Consider the following 24,352-nt stretch of genomic DNA (forward strand, 5'->3'; position numbering starts at 1 on the left):
TTAAAACATTTAGATGTGGTCACCACAAGATTTTAAAATTGGGGGCTGGGGCTGGCACTGTTGCATAGCAGGTAAAGCTGCTGCTTGCAGTACATGCATCCCATATGGGTGCTAGCTTGAGACCTGGCTGCTCCATTTCTGATCTAGCTCTCCACTATGGCCTGGGAAAGCAGTGGAAGATGGCCCAAGTCCTTGGGCCCCTGAACCCACGTGGGAGACCCGGAAGAAGCTCCTGGCTCCTGGCTTTGGATTGGCCAAGCTCTGCCCATTGCAGCCATTTGGGGAGTGAACCAGTGAATGGAAGACCTCTCTCTCTCTCTGCTTCTGCCTCTCTGTAACTCCACCTTTCAAATAAATAAATAAATACATCTTTAAAAAAATAGTAATATAAAATAAAATTTGGAGGAAGCATGATTTCCTAGAAAAGGTAGAAGTTTCACTGGGATGTTCCATACTAGCTTGGAAGCTGTGTGAATCTACCAATCTAGCTCTTCTTCAAGCCCAGTTTGTTTAAACGTTGAAAACAGAAAGATCAAAACAGGGGCGAGTATTTGACATAGTAGTTAGAACTCCAGTGGAGATGCTCCTGGCCCACATGAAAATGCCTGGGTTTGATTCCTGCCTCTGGCTCCTGACTCCAGCTTCTCACTAATATAGACTTTGGGAGGCAGCCATGATGGCCCAAAAGCAATGGTCCACTCTGGTCTCTGGACATGCCCTCTTCCCAGTCAGGCTGTGGAGCTATTGTTTCTTCAGGCTTTATCCTTCCCCTGACACTTATTCTTACCATATTCATCAATTCCACCAAAGATGAATCATTATCCTGACTTTTCTCATGAGAGATTGGTCCATTAGACTTTGAACTTGAAAGGAACAGACCCATGCAACATGTATTCTAATAGATCAAAGGATTTAAGTCAACATTTTGTTTTGTGAGATTTATTTATGTGGTTGTGTGCCATGTGCTTTCTCATTGCTCTCTAGTATCCCATAACATGAATCTACCACATTGTGTAAGTTCACTTAACTGTTGATGGACACTTCGGTTGTTTCCAGCATGGAGCTATTAAACCTAATGCTTCCAAAGTATGAAGCAGACCTCTATCTTACACCTCACACAAAAATCCATTCAAAATGGATTAAAGACCTAAATCTATGACCTGATACAATCAAATTACTAGAGAGCATTGGGGAAACCCTGCAAGACATTGGCACAGGCAAAGAGTTCCTGGAAAAGACCCCAGAGGCACAAGCAGTCAAAGCCAGAATTAACAAATGGGATTACAGCAAATTGAGAAGCTTCTGTACAGCAAAAGAAACACACAGGAAAGCAAAGAGGCAACAGACAGATTGGGAGAAATTATTTGCAAACTATGCAATGGATAAAAGATTAATAACCAGAATATATAAAAAGATAAAGAAACTCAACAACAACAAAACAAACAACCCAGTCAGGAAATGGGCAAAGGACTTAAACAGACATTTCTCAAAAGAGGAAATCCAAATGGCCAACAGACACATGAAAAAATGCTCAGGATCACTAGCCAAGAGGGAAATGCAAATAATAACCAAAATAAGGTTTCACTTATTTAGTTAGAATGGGCTTCACACAGAAATAAACAAACGACAAATGCTGGTGAGGATGTGGGGGAAAAAGGTACCCTAACCCACTTGTTAGTGAAAATACAAACTTGTAAAACCACTATGGAAGACAGTTTGGAGATACCTCAGAAATCTGAATATAGTCCTACCACAATACTCAGCCATCCCACTCCTTGGAATTTACCCAAGGGAAATGAAATTAGCACATAAAAGAATTATCGGCACCCCCATTTTTATTGTAGCTCAATTCACAATAGCTAAGACTTGGAATCAACTTAAATGCCCATCAATGGATGACTGGATAAAGAAATTACGGCATATGTACTCTACGGGATACTACACAGCAGTTAAAAAAATGAAATCTGGTCATTTGCAACTAAACAGATGAGTCTGTAAAACATCATACTTGGTGAAATAAGCCAGTCCCAAATGGACAAATACCATACGTTCTCCCTTATAGGTGGTAACTAACAGAGTACCTAAAAGGAAACCTGTAGAAGTGAAATAGACACTATGAGAAGCAATGACTTGAACAGCCCTTGTCTTGACTGTCAAGGAACATTTTATTATTTTATTATTTTAATTTTTTTCTACTTAATACTGTTGGTTGAACTCTGTACTTAACATAGAATTAATCACATGTGTATAAAGTCAATTCAAAGAAGATCTCTAAGAGTGGGAATAAGAGAGGGAGGAGCAGTATAGTTCCTTGTATTTCAACCAGGTCTTGAGCTGCTATATTTCATGCCATAGCAGGTGCAATTTATACATGTTTTTGAAATACACAGTCTGGATTGGTTTCCTTTTTAGAATACAAATAAATTCACTTAATTTTAAGAAGCAAAGACAAAAGATTAGTGTCAACCCAAAAGTATTTCAATATTTCCATTTTGCATGATTCAATTGAGAACCTACGTAAGTTTGTTCCCAGAAGCCAATGTATCATTTATCTCCACTAAGGAAAATGAATCCTGAAAAATTACACGATTTTAAGTCATGCAAATTTCATTGGTTGTATGAAAAACCCTAGAGAGTTCAATAATATCTACTTTTTTAATATTATTTTGGATTAGGTATCTTTTTAATGATTCTGGAGTGAAAGTCACTGAGGAAAAGAACTTTTTGAATTCCCTTCTCCCTTCTACATATCCAATAGCTATTCCTTAATTGTTGCTTTGTAAGAAATTACAGTAACAATGTATTCTTCTTGTGTATATATTAAACAGATCTGGACAAACCCTGGAATATAGTATTGACTACATCATTAGAAGCACATCCTGGCCTAAAGACTCAGTGTATTCTTCCCCTTCCTCAACTACTCCTTTGGTTTCTAATACTGATTCTCTCCTTGTCTCACTTCTGCCCTAGACAGCAGATGTCAAGGGAAAGAGGCTGAGAGTTCTTTAGATACTTCTCAATTGCTTCCTATAGGGAATGCACTTAACCATCCCTAGGGCATAAGAAACATTCTGTACAAAACGCAAATGTCTAGTAGTAAAGGAACAGCCTAGGGAGCATAGGTTCTTCCTGTAAGTCTATTTCTTTTGAAACATTCAAGCAATGTTAAACTTATATGTAAAATGAGAAGGATTAGCCTGCTATGTAGTTTTTAAAATGTGGAAATACTAAGAAACTGTGGGGAAGGTTTGGAATCTGTGTACAAAGAGGTATAAGGGGATTCCACAAGGTTCATGGAAATGGAATTAGAAGATAACATTTGCATTTCCAATGAAGCTTTTGAAGATTTCTTATAAAGCACCACTCCTTTAAGTTTGGTTTTACAGAAAACTCTAAATTGTTGTATTTCACAAGGTGAGAGGCATAATGTTGAGGCTTTCAGAAAATGCGGGTGAGGAATGTGACATGAAGAACCAGAATGGCTTCACCACTATGTTGTGCATTTGCCATGGAGACTTCTTAGCTGGAGCAGAATGAGAAGGAGTGACCTTCAAGCATCCAACTCCCTCACACCTTTGGCAAACAGGAGCACCTAAGAGCCTCCTCCAAATTATTACACAAGCATCCCTGTGATGCAAAACTAGAGACTTAACTCAATGTACCAAATTAGTTTTTTGAGTTCTGTCACCAGGATTAGTTTTTCCTGTTTTTGAATTCCATATAGTTTCATACATACAAGCTTTTTTGAATCTGATGTATTTCACTCCCATGATGCTGTGTGTAACAATAGTGTGTTCTTTTTATTGTTGCACAGTATTCCATCAAATGAATAAACCAGTATTTACTTATCATTCTGTTGTTGAACGTATGTCTCATTTCCAGTTTCAAAGTAGTATGAATAGATTCATAATGTAGTGACTTTCCTTGGATATGAGGTTAATCGAAAACCCACCCAAATGGGAGATCTTCCAAAAGTTCATGGAAGTTGCATACATGAAAAAATTATGCATGAATTTCAAAGCTTTTTGCATCAAATAAACTTATCTTTTAATCATTTCCCATGCACTTCTTTCCTTTTTTTTTTTTTTTAATTTGACAGGTAGAGTTATAGACAGTGAGAGAAAGAGAGAAAGGTCTTCCTTCCGTTGGTTCACTCCCCTAATGGCTGCTACGGCCAGCACTGCGCCGACCTGAAGCCAGGAGCCAGATGCTTCCTCCTGGTCTCCCATGTGGGTGCAGGGACCCAAGCACCTGGGCCATTCTCCACTGCCTTCCCAGGCCACAGCAGAGAGCTGGACTGGAAGAGGAGCAACCGGGACAGAACCCAGAGCCCCAACCGGGACAAGAACCCGGGGTGCCAGCGCCGCAGGCAGAGGATTAGCCAAGTGAGCCATAGCGCCAGCCTCCCATGCATTTCTTGAGTGTCCCTCAGCCTAGATGAGCGGTTGCTGGATCATAACGTATGCATGTGTAGCTACTGTTGATCTGTGTACCCTATGCTTTTAAGCTTTTACTAGGGGAGAAAATCTCAAACAAAAACCCAAGCAGTCACAAGCAAATATATGTGAGATAGGAAAGATGTTTTCCTTGACACAAAATAATCAAATTGCCTTGCAGATAGGATTTGCTCATCAATTTCAAGCTACATATTATTTATTTGAGCTTATTTGCAAATGAGATTCAGATTATAGGTTGCCTACAAACATGTTTTGTTCCTCTTCAAAATAGGTTGAGGCTGGCGCTGTGGCACAGTGGGTTAACGACCTGGCCTGAGGCTCCGGCATCCCATATGGGCACCAGTTTGAGACTCGGCTGCTCCAGTTCCTATCTGGCTCTCTGCTGTGGCATGGGAAAGCAGTAGAGGATGGTCTGAATCCTTAGACCCCTGCACCCACGTGGGAGACCAGGAAGAAGCTCCTGGCTTCGGATTGGTGCAGCTCCGGCTCTTGTGGTCAATTGGGGAGTCAACCAGCGGATGGAAGACCTCTCTCTCTCTCTCTCTCTCTCTCTCTCTGCCTCTCCTCTGTGTAACTCTGACTTAAAAATAAATAAATAAATAAATCTTTTTAAAAAAATAGGTTCTTTGTTGTGGGCATATTTGTTTTTGATTTTAATCAATTTAAAGTTAGGAAATTTAATATCAGAAATCTGCAGACTTTAAACTACTCTTTAAAAACTTGAATATCTGGAGTGGGTGTTTGGTGCAGCAATTAAGACTTTGCTTTTAACACTCACATCCCATATCAGTATGCCTGAGTTTCAGTCCCAGCTCTGGTCCTCATTCTGGTTGTCTGATAATGTGCATTGAGGGAGGTAGCAGGTAATGGCTCAAGTAATTAAATCTCTGTCACCCACATGGGAGACTCAGATGGAGTTTCCAGCTCCTGCTTTAGACTTGGTCTACCTTGCCTGACCTGTAGTGGGTATGGAGAATGAACCAGTGAATGGGAATGGGGAATCTCCATCTATTTGTGTCTGTCTGTCTCTTTGCCTTTAAACTAAATAAGAAAAAAAACTTTAAAACATTATAATATTTGATAGACTAGAGTCTACTTTCCCATAGAATAAAAGAGTAGATTTAAGTAGGAGCCACTATATTTAGATAGGCAAACAATTCCCTGTTTTCAAAGTTCCTGCCTCTGCCTATTGTATTTATGCTGCCTGGTCTCTGTGGGTATGAAAACCCTGCTATACCCTCTGAACTGTCCCTCAAATTCATCACATTTCTCTCATTTGGAGTATTGGGATTGGTGATTACAAAGATGAGAGTTAAAACACTTATCCTTTGAAACATGTGATCATCTTCCTACAAAGTGCTCTACACTAGCCTGTTTCTAAGAAGTGGCTGCATTAAGAGGTCATATCAGTGCAAGGTGTCTGGCACATAACAAATCTTCCCAGGCAGATGAATCAATTAATTCACAAGCTTTTATTGGGATTCCACTCCCGGGCGAGGTTCCCTGGTCCCAACAGAGCCAGGGCGGGGAAATTCGCGCATCACAGGTTGGGAGGACTCCTTTTATAGATATAGGACATGGGGGTTAAAGGTTAAAGCAGGTCTGATCCTCACTGGTTGACCTTTAGGCATCCATGGGGACCTTGACAAGGACTTTTCTTCCCTGGAAGTGTGGGTAGGGACTCTCCATTCCCAGAAGTATAGGGCTTCTCTCCTTGCGGATCCCAAAGCTACTAATCAGTATATGATGGAGGTGTGTGTTAAATGAATAAAGAGAGGAAACTGAGCTTGCTGCTTCTGATGAGAAAAACTTCACTCAAGATGTGCACTCATAGGCCCAGTCTTCTGATCAACATCTGCTAAGCACATGAGCAGGATCCTTGACAGGGGATGAAACAAAACAGCCTTTCCAATCCATTCAATTAAGGACTTCCTGGACTAAACTCAATTTTATTATGATTAGTGTGCTGGGCAGTTGCTGATTTCTTTAAATCATTTTTATGCTGACAAAGACATTAATAGGGGCCAAAGTTATTTCATTTTTGGTTATCTGAAGTTAGATATAGATAATCTAAAGGACTCTCATGTTGGAATACAAATATATCATGGGTACATTAAAACAGTAATAAATTTTGCTAGGTTCACTAGTTAGTAAACGAAATATCTGAGTTTCCTCCTCCTCTTGCCCATAAAAATAAATGATGGTGAAATGAAACCATGGGACATATCTGGGACTAATTAATGAATAAGGTGGGATAGCCCTAAGGGGACATGGTAATAAAACACTAATCTGTAGCCTTAGCCTTAGGCCCTTCTCAAGGAAGGCTGGACAGCCAAGCCTGAGAATCAGAGTTTAGAATGGAATCTTGGAAGAGGACCAATATTGTCTCATAAGCTCTCAATTTTGTCACCGTGGTTATCCAAATTGTGTAACACCTCAGCCAGCTGTCCATTTATTTTGTCCCAAAGTTTTCCAGGATCTCTGGGCCCTTGTTAGATTCCTGTGGCTCAATTCCACAGGCTCCTGTGGCATATTGACTGAAACTTTAATTTGGCTACCATTGCTTCCTCTGATTAGAGAAACTTCACTCAGTCTGTGTACCAATAGGCCCAGTATAGAAGCCCACCTCACCTTAGCCAATAAGTGTTACTGCTTTCTTTCTCTTATTCCGGATTCCATCATCCCAGTGATAATAGGAAGCTCAGCTTCTCTAAACATTAACGCAAGCCCATTGACAACAACCCTGACAACCTTCCTGAAGACTGAATATCTTACTGGTTTGGTAGAGGGAATATCTGCTGAGCCCTGTTTGTTAAGAATATAATGAAGTAGAAAGTTGACAGATTGCACCTAAAACCATCTACATGTATTCTGATATCCCTCCTCCCTGAACCATCTGACTGTTTATCAAGACTGTCAGAGAAGTTGCAGAACTTCCTCATGTGCCTTAGGCCGTCACAGCATGTGGGCTTTGAAACCATCGAAGAAATTTATCAGAATCAGCCTTAAATGTCCTTGGCAAAAAACGCAATCTTCAGCTATGAGGGAATGTGTCTATATTGTCAAACATCCTTGATTTAGCATTTATATCCCTGCCCCTATACTCAAGCTTTATCTATAGGTTGGTTTCCTTGGCTTGGATGGCTCAAATTGGCCATGTACTTCGATTTTCCAATGGGTTGGCTATTTTTTTTTTCCTGGAGAAAGAGGATACTTTTCTTCTGAGAGTATAATTTCAGCGTGGAAGCAATAAGGAATGGAAGAGGAGAATCTTAAAGAACATTAAGAATCATCTTACATGGCACCTGCCTCAGGCGAGATTCTTGTACAATCATTGAGCAAAGAAAGTTGTTTCCTGTTAAGAAAGTATTGTACTGGCCTTCTAGGATGGGTAACTTATGAGTTCAAGATCTGCAAACTTATACATTCAAATGAATTCATCCCAGGTTTCTGTATTCTGTTCATGGTGCAGAATCTGAAGTAGGAGACCTTTCAAAGCTGTGTATCCAATCTCTTTTGTAGCTCTGCCAACTTTATTTTCAGATCCTGGGCCTGACTTTAATCAGAGTTTGCCCTGCAATGACCAGAGATGAGTGTCCTTTAAAACTGCCATTGTTTCTCTCTTCTTCCAGAGTATGCCTTAAATTAGCAATTAACCATCTCTAACCTGATATTTTCCTTTTGTGGGTCAAAAGGAGCCAACCCGCTCCACAGTTTCAGTAATTGTCTTTGCTCTAATATTCATTGTGTACTACAGCTACTAGATATCCCAATACTTGACCTTTTACCAAGCTCTATTCCAATTTACTACAGGTGAAAGGTTAAGCAATTGTGATGCTGCACTGTGCCAGTGTTTATTTTCATTCCAATTTAACACTGAAAATGCGATCCCTATTGCTTTTAGACAGGTCAGTTATCCAATTCCAAAATCCTATCTACAGGGTATCTTGTCTACAGCTACTTGTTTTTAGCTCAGTTTCCAGATAAAACCCTGGAACAAACACTAAGAGCAAGTGCTTTAATTGGAACATGTACTCCTAAGGCAGTAGAGAGAAGTGAAAGGCAGATGGGAGAGAAGTATGGGAAGGAAGACAAGGAGATATGTTACTGTTCTGGCCGCTGCATTTTCCTAAATCATGAGAAAGCACAGCCAAATGCATCTGTTGTGATGTAGGGCACCCCTAACCACACTGTACAGAAACACATATCTTGGAAGAGCTCATCAGAGAAAGAAGTGGAGAGGGAATTTATCTGCTTCGATCTATCTTCCCCATAGGAGCACCTAGAGGTCATTCTCAAGTAGGTATAATTTTGTTACCCAGAAGAAAATTTGATAATTTTATTGTTTCATTTATATTTATTTGAAAGGCAGAGTGACAAAAAGAGAAAAAGGATGTGGGAGAGGAGGAGAGGGGAGAGAGGTAAGAAGATAGGGAGAGAGATTTTCTATTTGCTAGTTCACTCCCTAAATGCCTTCAATAGTGGAACTGAACCAGGTGGAAGCCAGGAGCCAGGAACTTCCACCCTTCTCTCCCACATGGGTGGCATGAACACAAGCACTTGAGTGATTACCTGCTAGCTCCCAAGGTGTGCATTAGTAGGAAGTAGAATCAGAAGCAGAGGCAGGACTCAAACCCAGGCACTCTGATTTGGGATGCAGTCATCCAAACAGTGCTTAATCACTGCCTTACAATACATTTTTATTATCACAGCTGTGTGTGTTTGTGTAAGGTTTGCATGCTATTACAACTGATATCTATGGACCAAGGATGTTGTTATATATACTATAATGCATGGGATGACAACCAACAAGAATTATTCAGTCCAAAATGCCATCTCTATTGGGTAGGCATTTGACTAGCAGTTAAAATGTTGCTTGGGATGCCCACACCCCTTATTGGAGTGCCCAGATTTGAGTTCAGCTCCATTCGTAATTCCAGCTTCTTGCTTGCATACTGTGGGAGGCTGCAATGATAACCCTGGTACTTGTACTTCTGCACCCATGTGGGAAACACAGATTGAATTCCTGGCTTCTGGCTTTGGCCTAGCTCATCTCTGGCTGTTGCAGGCATTTGGAGAATGAATCAGCAGATGGATGATGTATGTCTGTATCACTATCTACCTTTCAAATGAATTTTAAAAATAAATTAAGGCCGGAGCTGTGGCTCACTAGGCTAATCCTCCGCCTGTGGCGCTGGTACCTCGGGTTCTAGTCCCGGTTGGGGCGCCAGTTCTGTCCTGGTTGCTCCTCTTCCAGTCCAGCTCTCTGCTGTGGCCTGGGAAGGCAGTGGAGAATGGCCCAGGTGCTTGAGCCCTGCATCCGCTTGGAAGACCAGGACGAAGCACCTGGCTCCTGGCTTCGGATCAGCGCAGCGCGCTGGCCATGGCAGCCATTTGGGGGGGTGAACTAATGGAAGGAAGACCTTTCTCTCTGTCTCTCTCTCTCACTGTCTAACTCTACCTGTCCAAAAAAAAAAAAAAAAAAGTAAATTAAAACAAAGTGTCATGAGTGTTATTGTTGTAAGACTCTGTATGGGTAAAATCAAGAGAAACTGAAGAGATGCATAATATGTGTCTAATAAAGAAAATCAACAGAGAAAAAAGACAAAAAATATGGAAGGCATTTCACAGAAGAGAAAACACAAATGGAGAACAAAACATGGAAAGATGCTGAACCTCATCGGTAAGCAGGGAAAACAAATTAAGGTAAGATTCCATTTCACACTCAATTGATTAGTAAACACTGAGACATTTAGAACTCTGAGCACAGAGAGAATGTTGTTCAAAAGGAATATTCACATTCTGCGCATTGGGTGTGTGGATTTCTACCAGCTCTGTGGGAAAGCATTTAGTACTATGTTGTGACATTGAACTTACATAATTTTAAAGCAACCATTATTGCATACTACCAGAGATTGCCCTGCTTTTAGCACTGAAAACCTTGCAACCTGGAGAACCCCTCAGTTCTAGTCAAATTTGAGATGGTCACCTGGCTTAATCCTAGCAAATGATGTCTATGTATATTGTCCTGAAAAGTTTTTGCACAGGAAAAGGAAATACATTAAAAAAGATCAGAGTGTTATTGTTCCTAATAGTAACAAGTGAAAACAATAGAACAGATAAGAGAATTGTGATATATTCACAAATTGTAATATTATTTAGTTGTAAAAATGAACTACAGCATCATGTAACAAATGAACGAATCTTAGAAACAGAAATACTGAATTAAATGATCAAATTTCCTATAGAATATAGGCTATGATCATTATTGTGAAGCACAGAAGACAGAAAGATTAATAATGTATTCCATAGGGATGTATTCATGATTGGAAAAACATTTAAGAATGAATATATGATAGATAAAAATTAAGATAATGGTTACTTCTGGAGAGGAGGTGAAGAGATGAAAATGGAAATGCTTCCTCTTTCCCAAAGAAAAAATGAACTAATCCATTAACACATTCCCAGAGAATATTCACTGGAGTTTTCCATTGTTATTTATTGCTTTTATTGTCATTTATTTTTCATTCTTTGTTATTTTATGCTTATTTAACCTCTTATAAATTAATATTATATCATTTGTTAAACTAGAAGGCAAATAATTACCAATAGAATTGGAAAGGAAGAACAAACATAATACATTTCCTAAGCCAACAAGAATGGATTTTATTGGCTCCAAGTTCTTTGTTCATGAGCCTCCATCATCAAGTTCTCATTCTGACTCCAAGAAGCATGAGATGCTAATGTCAGCCTGTTAAACTTTATACTAAAAATTGCTGAGGCTGGCGCTGTGGCATAGCAGGTAAAGTTGCCACCTGCAGTGCCAGCATCCCATATGGGCACTGGTTCAAGATCCAGCGGCTCTACTACCTATCCATCTCTCTGCTAGGGTCTGGGAAGGCAGTAGAAGATGGCCTCAGTCCTTGGGCCCCTGCATCTGCATAGGAAGACCTGGAAGAAGCTCCAGGCTCCTGGCTTCGGATCGGCGCAGCTCTGGCTGTTGCAGCCAATTGGGGAGTGAACCTGCAGATGGAAGACCTCTCTCTCCACCTCTCTGTCTTTCTCTGCGTAACTCTGACTTTCAAGTAAATAAATAAATCCTTAAAAAAAAAGTTGCTGCACCTGGTGACTTGAGTGAACACATGTAAAAGACAGACCCAAGAGGACAAAGAAAACAATTTAGGAAAGTGTAGAATACAGAGCTGTTGTTTAATTTATACAATTCAGTCTCAGAGTGAAAGAACTCATGAATTGAAATTTTCCATTTTGTGAACATACCCCATTAGAAATATGGATGCACAGCTCTCAGCATAAATGCACTTCCAATGTCAATGGACCTCACAGAGACCTGCTCCAGAAACTGTCTTGTGAGTTCCATAGCCTTGGTTTGAGATCATAAGCCAAAGCCTTCTATTGTTTCCACAAAAACAAACCCACTCTGCTAAACATGCTTATGAGAGTTGCTCCATGTTAAAACTTTTTATTATGCAATTTGCATCACTGTTATTATATTCCAGAAACCACAAAACTAGTAATATACTAAAACTTCCTTCAGGCCCTCTCCTAACCTGACCTTTTCCTCCAAACACTATAAAAGTATTTTCTCCTTTCTTTCATTTTTGAAACAAATATGATGGTACTTCAAAGTTTATAGAGCAGAAAGCTTGTGGCACAACATATTAAGCTGTTGCTTGTGACACTGGCATCCTGTATCAGAGGATTAGTTTGAGTCCTGGTTGCTCTGCTTCCTATCCAGATCCCTGTTAACATGCCTGGGAAAGCAGCCAAACATGGTGCAAGTAGTTGGGTCCCTGCAACTTATATGAGTAACCCAGATGGAGATCTGGGCTTCTGACTTTGGCCTGGACCAGCCCTGACTATACAGGCCATTGGGGAAGTGAACCAGTATATGGAAGATATTCCCCTCTCTCTTTTATCTCTGTCAGTCTTTCAAATAAATAATAAATACTTTTTAAATTATGGAAAATGGAGTTAAAATGTTTATTTGGATGCAAAAAATAGAAATCTATGAATAATTTTCATAATATTTTCCATTTGATGACTCCTTATTTACATGACTTTGAAACAGTTTTGCAGTTTTGGGGCTGGCACTGTGGTGCAGCAAGTTAATGTCCTGGCCTGAAGCGCTGGCATCCTATATGGGTGCCTGTTCGAGACCCGGATGCTCCACTTCTGATCCAGCTCTCTGCTGCGGCCTGGGAAAGCAGTAGAAGATGGCCCAAGTCCTTGGGCCCCTGCATCCACGTGGAAGACCTGGAAGAAGCTCCTGGCTCTTGGCTTTGGATCTGCATAGCTCTGGCTGTTGCAGCCATCTGGGGAGTGAACCAGCAGATGGAAGACCTCTCTTTCTCTGTGTCTCTACCTCTCTCTGTAAATCTGTCTTTCAAATAAATAAAATAAAAAGTTTTGCACCATTTTCCTCAAACTGAAGCCCCCTGGCACAGATCACACAAACCCTACCTAAAGATTTTCCTATAATTTTTTCAGTTACATTGCTACAGCAATCTGTAGAACCACCCATCTGATCATTCGGTGACCAGACTTTGCTCATCTTTCCATTTTCTTACCTTTTCATTAGGATTATTCTAATTCCAAACTAGCCTTTACCTTTTACATTTTGTTTATTTCTGGCCCTTAATCTTGGTGTCTGAGTGTTTATGCCTCCTCTCTCTTCTTTCCTACCAGATACCTTCATTCTCAAGGCACCTGGGGGCACCATGGGGCACTGTACGTGTATTTCTGTTTTTGAACATGTACTATCCTCCTTGCCTTAAACTCCCATCCTATCTTATTCAACTAGGGATTGCTACTATGTGTGCTTTTATTCAAATGTTTCCTAGTTGGTAGGTTGCTGGAAATCTAGCTCTTTGCCTTCCTGTGTCAATGTCCTCTTGCAATGTGACTGTGAATCTCCTCTCACCAAGAGGTGGAGTCTATTCCCACATCTCTTAAATCTGTGTCCTTGTGGTCTGCTTTGGCCTGCCACAGGTTGATTATTCTGAACTTCAAGAAGCCTTGCATCAATGTTTTTGTTCATTTTGTCTCTCTCTTTACAAATGCGTTTATTCAATTTATCAGAGAGAGAGAGAGAAAGAGAGAGACAGAGAATCAGACAGATTTTCCTTTCTGGTTCACTTCCAAAATTTCTACAGTTGAGGCTGAGCCAGGTGGAAACTAGAATCCTAGAACTTAGTCTAGGTCTCCCACATGGGTGACAAGCCTGCTAGGGAACTCAGTTGCTATCATCATAACCAGTCACTCATCAGATACATGAATGAAGCAATCTTGGATTATCTAGTCACCAACCAAAGTGTTGACTGATATCAAACCACTGAGCAAAATCAGTTAGGATCAGTTAAGCCTAACCCAGACCAGCAGAACTCCCTAACTCATCTATAGACTGATGAGCAACAATGATTCTGCTCATTGAGTTAAGTTACAGGGAGGGCTATAGGGTTATTTATTATGCAGTAACAGGTTATGATTTATTTATTTATTTGACAGGCAGAGTTAGACAGTGAGAGAGAGAGAGACAAAGAGAGAAAGGTCTTCCTTTTTCTGTTGGTTCACCCCCCAAGTGGCCGCTACTGCCGGCGCGTTGCAGCCAGTGCACTGCGCTGATCCGAAGCCAGGAGTCAGGTGCTTCCTCCTGGTCTCCCATGCGGTGCAAGGCCCAAAGACCTGAGCCATCCTCCACTGCATTCCCGGGCCACAGCAGAGAGCTGGACTAGAAGAGGAGCAGCCGGGACAGAATCCGGCGCCCCGACTGGGACTAAAACCCGGGGTGCCGTCACAGCAGGCAGAGGATTAGCCTATTGAGCTGCGGCACCAGCAACAGGTTATGATTTTGCTCTGGTTCATGTCTCCAAGTGTAAGAAGACAGTGGTATCTTTTTTTTTTTTTTTTTTGACAGGCAGAGTGGACAGTGAGAGAGAGAGACAGAGAGAAAGGTCTTCCTTTGCCGTTGGTTCACTCTCCAATGGCCACTGCCAGCACACTGCGGCTGGCGCACTGCGCTGATCCGAAGGCAGGAGCCAGGTGCTTCTCCTGGTCTCCCATGGGGTGCAGGGCCCAAGCACTTGGGCCATCCTCCACTGCACTCCCTGGCCACAGCAGAGTGCTGGCCTGGAAGAGGGGCAACCCAGACAGAATCCGGCGCCCCAACCGGGACTAGAACCCGGTGTGCCAGTGCCGCAAGGCGGAGGATTAGCCTATTGAGCCACAGTGCCGGCAACAGTGGTATCTTGCAGTTGATCTTTGTGTAGCTCTGTACTTACCTTGACAGGTACCCAAAACCCTAATATTGATTATTGACCAAGACTAGGGTGAAATGTATTAGCTAGTGATTTATAATGTGCTATTAAAAGTCCAAAACTCCTCCAGGGGCATCCTGTACTAGTCTGAGTGCTCTTCAATGAAACTGTCGATTGATGATATGTACTTGTTTATCTTTTCACCAATCCAACTTTTAGCTACCTGAGCTATGAGATAAAAAATAGCCCCTCTGTAAGCCTGAGCCATGGCTCCCCAGAGACCAAGGCATCACACATGTATCTTGGTGGTTCTCGATCAGAAGATGTACTACATCATCCCATGTGATGGAGCAAGGACCATGGGAGCTGTGCCTAGTAGTTCCAGACTTCTCTGATGTTTTACTGTGCTTGGGATCCATGATCCATCAATGGCTGTTGGACAACTTGGAACTACCTGTCAATGTCATTGCATGGATTCCTCACCTTCACACTCCTCCTGTTAATTTTGCATATGATTATACACAACAAGATGTGAAGCCTTCACTGCCAAGTGTGCTAGTTCCTCCAACAAACATTTCTTAAATCCATATATTCTCATTGTTTTAAAACATCAATTTTAATTTACATTTTGCTTTCTCCTTTGATATTCTATCCAGAAATAAGCCAGTATGAAAGTGTAGTAGTAATGTCTTGCTTGACTGCCCTAAGCCACTAGTCCTTAAAAAACTCATGCTTTTATCTAGAAAGGCACCTTTCACACAGGCTACCTCTCAATGCTTTGAGTAACAATGTTCACAGAAATGAGAAGCCATGCAGGAAGCTGGAGAGGAGTTTCAAATCCATCTGGAAGGCTCACATCTCTCAGTGATACAATATAAACCATCTAAAATATGAGACTTCAGGGAAGAATTTTATTTCTTTTCACAACTGGATATCAACATGCTGTAAGTATCAGAAGCATGTCACAAAAATATACATCATGAGCACTGAAATAAATCACAATTTGGCTATTGTGTGTTAAAACCCAAGTGGACATCAGACCAAAGTATGGAAATTAGAAATTAGAGCCTTGGTGGTCATCTATGTCTAAAACAGATCCAGAATGTCTTTATAGTTCATCTATTTACAACACTACAATACATTTCCTAAGTCGCATTTCTTACCAGTGTCTTACGTGGGTGAGATTGCCCTGTTTTCCACTATTAAAACTCCTATACTCTTGCCACTTAGGAAACATTATACAGGTTGAGGATCCTTCATTCATAAAGGTTAGGGATCAGAAAGGTTTTATATTCTGGATTTTAAAACGCTTTTCTTGGCATGGACATTACCAATGTAGGATAGATAAGACATTTCTACTCCCAAAATTCAAAATCTGAGGTACTCAGAAAGTTTTGAATTTTAGAGCATTTCTGATGTAGAGCCTTTTGAGTAGGGAAGCTCAATCTATGTAAACTCTGCCACTGAATGGCTTTCTGATGGTTTCTGTCATTGGGATAAAATCCAGATCCTCTTCTTCATCTAAAAAGCTGTCCAACTTTATCTCCTCCATGAAACTTCTTGAAATTCTGCTTCTTAAAGCAACACAGGCTTTTTCTCAAGCCAAGAACATACCACTCTGGATGGCACAGGGAAGGTCCAATCTTTCAGCCTTACTTAGCAGTCTCTTTTCAATCCCTCAGTTTTCAGCTCAAATTCCCAGAATGCCCTGCTGTGGCATACTGAGTAGCCCCCAGTCATCCTTTATCTCATTGACCTGTTTACCATGTTCATAAACATAATAAGTGGCTACCAGTTTCCTTCCCACTTATTTACTTGCTTTTCCCTTCTACTAGAATGCCAATTCTCCCAAGACCATGTACTTGCCTCTTTTCAGTCCAACATTATATTCTATGTGTCTAGAAAAGTTCACAGGCACGCAAAAGTTAACCAACGAATAGGCTGTGAATAAATCCGGATACCTTCCTGCTTTTATAGAATCGCAGAATTTAAAATAAAATTGAGAAAGGCAAAAACACAATGCGGTTTGTTTCCCTACCTTTTTTCGATGGCTGTGGATGAATTAAAGACTCCAGAGGAGTGTGGCTATTTATGGTCTGCAACTTTTTGTTGGAGTTCTCCAGTTTTCTTCATTTTTCCTCAGAGATCATTTTGGCAAGGAGTGGAAGCATTTCTCCACAGTATATTTCTGTAACAACATGGTAACATGACTCAGAATGCCTCCAACATTATGTTCTGTTTAGAAATAAATATATAGCCTCTTTTCCTTTATATCTCCTACATAAGGCACATGCTTCCTTCACAGGCATGTAGTCACACACTCATATATTATTACCTGGACACTCCCAGGTGGTGTTAGACTCTCATTAGCACCTTACTTTCAACCATACTAGTCCTTCCTCTACTTTATGAAATCATTCCATTGTGAATTTGTCTTCTGAGTAGATCAGAAACCTTTAAGGGAAAGGAACTTCCCCTTTGGTTCCCTAAGCTATGGAACCTTGCCAACTATCTGGTAATTGTATATTTTCAATACAGTCATTTTTCATTATTTGCAGTAATACTTAGGTTCTATAAAGTCACCACAAATATTGAGTTAGGAAATACTGATCCAATCAATGCTCTTATGGGAAATACAGAATTAGACTGCTGCAAGTCTCTAGCCCTAACATTTCCATCAATTAATCAAGATATAACCTTGTTTTATGTGTGTTTCTGTTGAGACACCTTATTTAGTGTGTCTCACTAAATTAATATTGGGTTAATATTGAACTCACGGCCAACAGCACTGTAACTCGAACAAAACTTATCTAACACATCTATTTTCTCAGCACACTGCAGCCTTTTGTGCTCAGGACCATGAGGAAGCATCACAGCACGGAACTGGGAGTGGGTGCAAATGTGAAGTAGCAAAGTCACCATTATAAAGCACAAAAAATGTGGGGAAAATGAGAAAGTGAATTTGCAAATACAATACCCAAATACAGATAATGAGGATTGACACACTGGCTGTTTTAAAATTCTATGTAAATCAAATTGCTAACCTTGATTGTAGTTCAGCACAACATTGCCATTTAAATAACAACAAAAACAAAATACTACAGATGTGGTAGGAATGTAGGAATGGACTAAATACAGATTCCACATGTTTGATTAAAGATCCAGGAACTAAAAGCAATTCTTGTCTTCTATGCTACTGAAAAAGACAAATTCCAGAATTCAGGTCTTTTCTTCTACCTGATATTAATTTTGCTCATCCAATTTTCAGACAAGTCTAAAAGAAATTTCCCTGAAAAGAATTATAGGTTGATACTCTACCTGGTCCACTACAGGTCAATCTAAACTACTCCCAGAAGACTTTTTTTTTTTCTTCCTTAGAGAATAAGAAGAAAAATTTGGTTTTACTTTGTTATATACATCAGTAAACTGTAGTGATATAATGAACATATTTAGCTGATTTGTATTTTCTACAAAAAAAAAAAAAAAGGTCAGTGCTTAGTAAGATCCCTCCATTGTTTATATCAAAAACTATCTACTTTCTTGTGCATATGAAAAAGACTACATTAGGAATATGAGTTTATATTTTAAAGTGGTTACAAATATTTTCCAATTGTCTATCAATATTTTAAAGTGGTTAAATGTAACCTTGATTTATTTTTAGTTCATGGAAAAGTAATTTCTTGCTAAAATTACCTTTTTTAAATCATGCCCTATGATTTAAATGATCATTTCTAAAAATGGCAGAACTTGCTTAAAAGCAGTAGCTTGAACAAATAACAAGATATCCTAGAAGGGAGTTCTGAAAGCTCAGTTATTCTTACATGTTTTAAATATAACTTAAAATTAGATGAAATGCAATTAGACATAATTTCTTTTCAGAGTATTTGATAGTCTCATCATGTATTTCAAAATATTAAAAGCTATGTCACCTTGGTAGAGAATGCAGCTTTAGCATTGATAATCATATGGGCCTATTGCATAACAATAACATATTTTACAAAGTAATGTCTTAATTCAGAAAAATAAGACTAAGGAAATGCATGCTGTTCACTTTTAAAATTTATTAGTACTATTACTTTCTATATAATTAACCACTTGTGCTTTGAGTTTATTACTTGAGTTATTAAATTTCCTATGTATTCTGATAATAATCAGATAATCAGATTAATCAAGGAAGTACTCAACATGATAAAATTATTTTTTAAGATTTAGATGAAATTATTTTAACACATGCCAGATCATCACTAAAGCTCTCCTCTCAAATTTTTTTCTCTTTAAACATTCCACTAAGAAATCTTCATATCTCTGATAATGCCATATCACCAATACTGACTTTAAAAAAACAATCTTAATCTACAATAGAATACTTTTGGATAATGGCTATATCATTCTGGACCTGTTGATAATGTACATGCTAATAGGAATGCATTGATACTGGATAAATTTAAAGTTTGCATTTCTAACCTTCAAGGGAAAGAGGTCGCTTTTGACAGACTAGTTCCACTATGTACCAGGTATACTATTTGAGGTGATAGCAACCAGTATTATTCTTTGGGATTATTTACTTGGAGTCTCCTTTTTTAAAAAAATAAAATTGGGCTTTTTTGTTTGATTAAAAGCGAGCGAGAGGGAAAGATAGAGAGAATATCTCTTGTCTACTGATTCACTCCTCAAATGACTGCGACAGTTGGGTCTGGGATGGGCTTGAATCAGGGGCTCAGATCTCAATCCAGGTTTCCCACATTGGTGGAAAAGACCAAAGTACTTGAGCCATCTCTGAGGCTTCCCAGAGTGTACATTAGCAGGAAACCAGAAAGGAAGTGGAGTCAAGATTCAAACCCAGGCACCTTGAAACAGGATGCAGGCATCCCAAACAGACACCAAATTCTCTGTGCCACAATTCTCACTGCCACAGAGTATCATTTAAGATGAAATAAAAATAGTAATTGGCCAATAGTAAATAGCAAAAAATGTTAGACCAAGTGTTTTACTAAGCGCAAAACCCATCGAAGCAGCATTTTAGTCATTGAATTTAGTTCCTAAAGCCAAATTCAGTGACCTGCCACCTGTGAATAATCTTGGGGAAAATGTCCTACTTACATTTCAGATTATGAACAAAATCAGCATTCCTGTGGTTGTGTATGTATGTGTGTTATAAAAATAGAGATACTGGGGCCGGCGGTTTGGCGCAGTGGGTTAATGCCCTGGCCTGAAGTGCCAACATCCCATATGGGCGCCAGTTCGAGACCCAGCTGCTCCACTTCCGATCCAGCTCTCTGCTATGGCCTGGGAAAGCAGAAGATGAACCAAATTCTTGGACCCCTGTACCCACATTGGGAAACCTGGAAGAAACTCCTGGCTCCTGCCTTCGGATTGGCACAGCTCCGGCCTTTGCAGCCAATTGGAGAGTGAACCAGTGGATGGAAGACCTCTCTCTCTCTCTCTCTCTCTCTCTGCGTAACTCTGACTTTCAAATAAATAAATAAATCTTAAAAGAAAATAGAGATAAAGTCATAAGAGAAGCACAATGTAATTTTCACATAAGTTTAGCCATTTTGTGCATTTTATTTTCAATAATTCTCTGATAATTTAGCCTCTCATAATTGGACATGTTGATTAACAGGTGCTTATTCATGGTATGAACAGGATGAAAAAATATGGAACAAGTCGGGCAGCTGTTTAGTCTAGCATTTAAAATGTCAGTGAGGACACACATTCTGCAGCAGAGTGTCTGGTTTCAAGTCCTGCCTGTAGCTTCTGATTTCAGCCTTCTACCAGTGTAGACCCCGGTAGTCAAGAAGGCTTGAGCAGTTGGGTCCCTGCATTGGCCAGTTACTGATATTTGTGGAATGAATTAGTAAATGGGAGCTCAATCTCTCTGTTTCTCTTTGCCCGTCAAAGAAAAACATAAGCCGCCGGCGCCGCGGCTCACTAGGCTAATCCTCCGCCTAGCGGCGCCGGCACACCGGGTTCTAGTCCCGGTTGGGGCGCCGGATTCTGTCCCGGTTGCCCCTCTTCCAGGCCAGCTCTCTGCTGTGGCCAGGGAGTGCAGTGGAGGATGGCCCAGGTGCTTGGGCCCTGCATCCCATGGGAGACCAGGAAAAGCACCTGGCTCCTGGCTCCTGCCATCGGATCAGCGCGGTGCGCCGGCCGCAGCGCGCCGGCCACGGTGGCCCATTGGAGGGTGAACCAACGGCAAAGGAAGACCTTTCTCTCTGTCTCTCTCTCTTACTGTCCACTCTGCCTGTCAAAAAAAAAAAAAAAAAAAAAAAGAAAGAAAGAAAAACATAAGCCTTTTTCAATTATAAAAAAATGCATCAAAATGGCACCTGACTCTGAGGTATGGATGTTATTAGGTTCACTGGATGATAATGAAAAAACTCTAAAATTTTATTTTATACAATACAGAACAAAGATTTACCATTAATCATTCTAGCATAAATAGTTCTAATCCCTGTGGGTTTTCTTTATCTCCTCACACACAAGGACAACAGCATTTACGTAGATACTTTTTGGTGGCTCACAGGCGGGATGACATAGGTCCCATCAACCTTGAAATCTTACAGTGTTTGCAAGATGATTCACCCTTTCAAGTACTTCACATTGTACATACAGGTGCAAATTTGTGAATCGTAGGTTTGATATGTGGTCTGTGCCATTATGTTAAGAAAACAGGACTTTAATTTTTCTCTCTCAAAGAGAGCAGGCTTATAACCTTGGCCTCATTAAAATGAATTCTCTCTAAATGAGTTCTAAAGGGTTCTGAAATCATGCAAGATGCTAAATCCCACCAGGTTAGTCTTCCAATAACTAAGAGGCAATAGGATGACAGGAGATAAAGTGTCTAATATATGAAGAAAACCTAACACACAATTTATTATTTTAACCTATTGTTTCTATGGGGACGAGTGTTTCCAAAAGAAATTAATATGGAACATCCTTCTTAAAAATGTATCTTCACCATCATGCCATTTTACAATAGCTTTTTCTTCCTGTATATGTATACCATATAACATGGATAACTCCATACTTTCTGCTACATGTTGTACCTCCTGTGTAATAACTAAACTCCAGATATACAAAAGAGTTTCATTACCAGGTTTGACAGTGTAAAACCCAAGCAGAAAACAAGTTGGCAAAGGTGGTTTAATATAAACCTCTGAGGATTTGAAAACAACATCACATTTGTTTCCTGCTACTCATCTGCCCCCTGTGATCTTTGTCTCTATATTCAATAAAATATTTATGGCCAGAGCTCAGCAGCCCTTCCTCTTTTCTCACTGTGGGAATAAGGTATGTTCTGATTCTATGGGAGAAAGCAACATAGCAGAAACATGAAAATTTTGCATAAATAACTTTAAGGGAGTTGGAAACCTAATCTGCTCAAAAACGGATTTTCTTTCATTCGAAGCAACATAGCTGTGACATACGGGACTGCATTTTGCAGTAATTTATGCACTTGTCGATTGCAGTGAACGCTCTCTAGGGAACTTCCTGGAGCTTACAGACAACCTGCTGTTTTTGGATTTCCTCAGATACAGATTGAGCACTATTTTCTTTTCTTCTCAGGTAGTAATGATACTTAGTTAAAAATGTTTTTCATCTTTTCCTATAGGAAAATATCCTGTTGGAATATCTGGCCTCAATTTATAAGGCATTTGCCATGAAACAATGGGAGAATTAAGATTTTTTTTTTTGAATTCTGAACTGCAACATGGTCATATAAATGCTCTTTTCCTCTGGAAGAGCAGTTATAATGTGTTGGCTTTTATTGTTAGGAATAACTATTCTTTATGCTGAAAAATCAAGAAAACAATTACATTTGAACATATTGGTTTTCCAGTTCAATAGATAAAAACATTAAATTCTTTATCAATGGGTTCTAGACCCATTGATATGCACTTGCTTGTTGAACTTAGTGGACTAAGCCATTCTGTATCTAGACTCCATCCATTTTTCTGATGTTTTATTAATATAAAGGGAACAAATTTCATGCATTACATAGGTAAGTTCCAAGAAAATAACCACACTCTCTTCCCTCCACCTCTTTCCTACCCCCTTCCTCCCTCCCCTTTTTGATTTCATTAGTTTTTACAAAGACATAATGTTAATCCACTATGTATTCACAAGTTTAATTCACCACTACCAATAATACTCTAAAAAGTAGGAAGACCACAGTTACACAGGAGTACAAAGAATCAATAAATGAGGGGGATCCAAGATGGCGGAATAGGGAGTGAACTTACTGCTCTAGTCTAAGGGAAGATAGTTTACAAGAAGTAGAGAAAGTGCAGTCTTGAAGAGTTAGGGAAAAAAATGGCAGGGGAAACTTCATGCAAACTGGAGGGAAACTGTGGATCTATGTGGAAGGTGTGGACACACAAAACTCAGGACCCAAGCAACTGAGAGCCTTAGCACCAGCCTTGGAGAATGAGGTGAGATAGGTCTGCAGCAGCCCAAGCCAATGGCATTAAAGCTGCAGGAAGAGCCTGGTGTGGAACCACCTTGGAGCCCTGTGAGGGACAGTGCACCTGCCAAACTACAGGAGAAAAAAAGAGGGTAGAGTTTCCCTCTCCCCAACAACCCTGCGAAAGCATCCAGTAACAGGCAGACAGAGTTTGGGCACCACTTTATATGCAACAGCTGCACCAGCTCACGTCTGCACACCTAACAACCAGCTGAGTGCAGAACACCTGGGTCAGGCTGGGAGAACTGACAGAGGGCTGGATGCTCATGACTGTGGGAAGCTTATGTGCTGGGACTGTGAAAACACTGTGGCTGTGTGGGAGGGTACAGGGTGTGGCTGGGTATTTGGGCAGTCACTATGGGTGACTCCACATGCTTGGGGCTCCAGATTCCCTGGTGAGGTTCAATGGTGTGGGATCCATGCTCAAACCAAGGACTGCACGGATACTTATTGTGATTCTTCAGGCAGCACAGATGAATATTGGACCCACTGGGGCTAGCACCCAAGCACTGGTCACCTTTGAAGAGAGGAGGTGAGCATTAAACTATGCCAACAGAGCAGAACAAACCTTCCCTAGGATTTAAAAAAAGAGAGAGATTTAATATTTACAACCTGAGTCTCACCTTGGAGACTCCCTTTACCCTGGAGCACTGAACAGAGCTCACTGGCTGCACCTACCTCATGCCCCCTCGGTATTCAATGAAAATGTGGACACTCTACCACAGAGGCATAGTCCAAAGATAATAGCCATCACAGGGTAAAAAACAAAACATAACAAAAAAGAAACCAAGAAGTATCTCTATAAATGTCAATTAATAAATGCAGCAATTCAAGAAACAAGAATAAAGATGACAATATGACAACACCCCAAAAAACACAACACTTCAATACTGAAATATGAAGATTAAAAGATTGAAAAAAATGCCAGAAATGGAATTTAAAAAGTTGATCTCAGGATTACTTAGAAGAATTCGAAGCAAATCCATGAACTAAAGAAAGCCCTACGTGACGTGAAAGAAAATTTCTCCCATGCAATTAAGATGTTAAAGAGAAATCATAATGAAATCCTGAAAATGAAGAATTCAATAGAACAAATAAAGAATGTGGTAAATCCTTAACAACATACTTGGTGAAGCAGAAGAAGGAATAATCAG

General features: G+C 40.1%; 1 protein-coding gene across 2 annotated transcripts in view; it reads right to left on the reverse strand.

Annotated features, from left to right (window-relative positions):
- PAK5 (p21 (RAC1) activated kinase 5) overlaps window positions 1-24,352 on the reverse strand; it is a 302,315-nt gene that overhangs the window by 155,473 nt on the left and 122,490 nt on the right. Inside the window, exon 2 of one of the 2 annotated variants that reach the window (XM_002710976.6) lies at window positions 16,770-16,919. The exons of the other annotated variant lie outside the window; for it this stretch is intronic. The gene's annotated coding sequence lies outside the window, so the exon portion shown is untranslated. The remainder of the gene's footprint in view (window positions 1-16,769; window positions 16,920-24,352) is intronic. 2 annotated transcript variants of the gene reach the window in all.

The sequence above is a fragment of the Oryctolagus cuniculus genome, chromosome 11 (genome assembly GCF_051225735.1).
Source record: "Oryctolagus cuniculus isolate XC-2025 breed Fujian yellow rabbit chromosome 11, ASM5122573v1, whole genome shotgun sequence".
NCBI lineage: Eukaryota > Metazoa > Chordata > Mammalia > Lagomorpha > Leporidae > Oryctolagus > Oryctolagus cuniculus.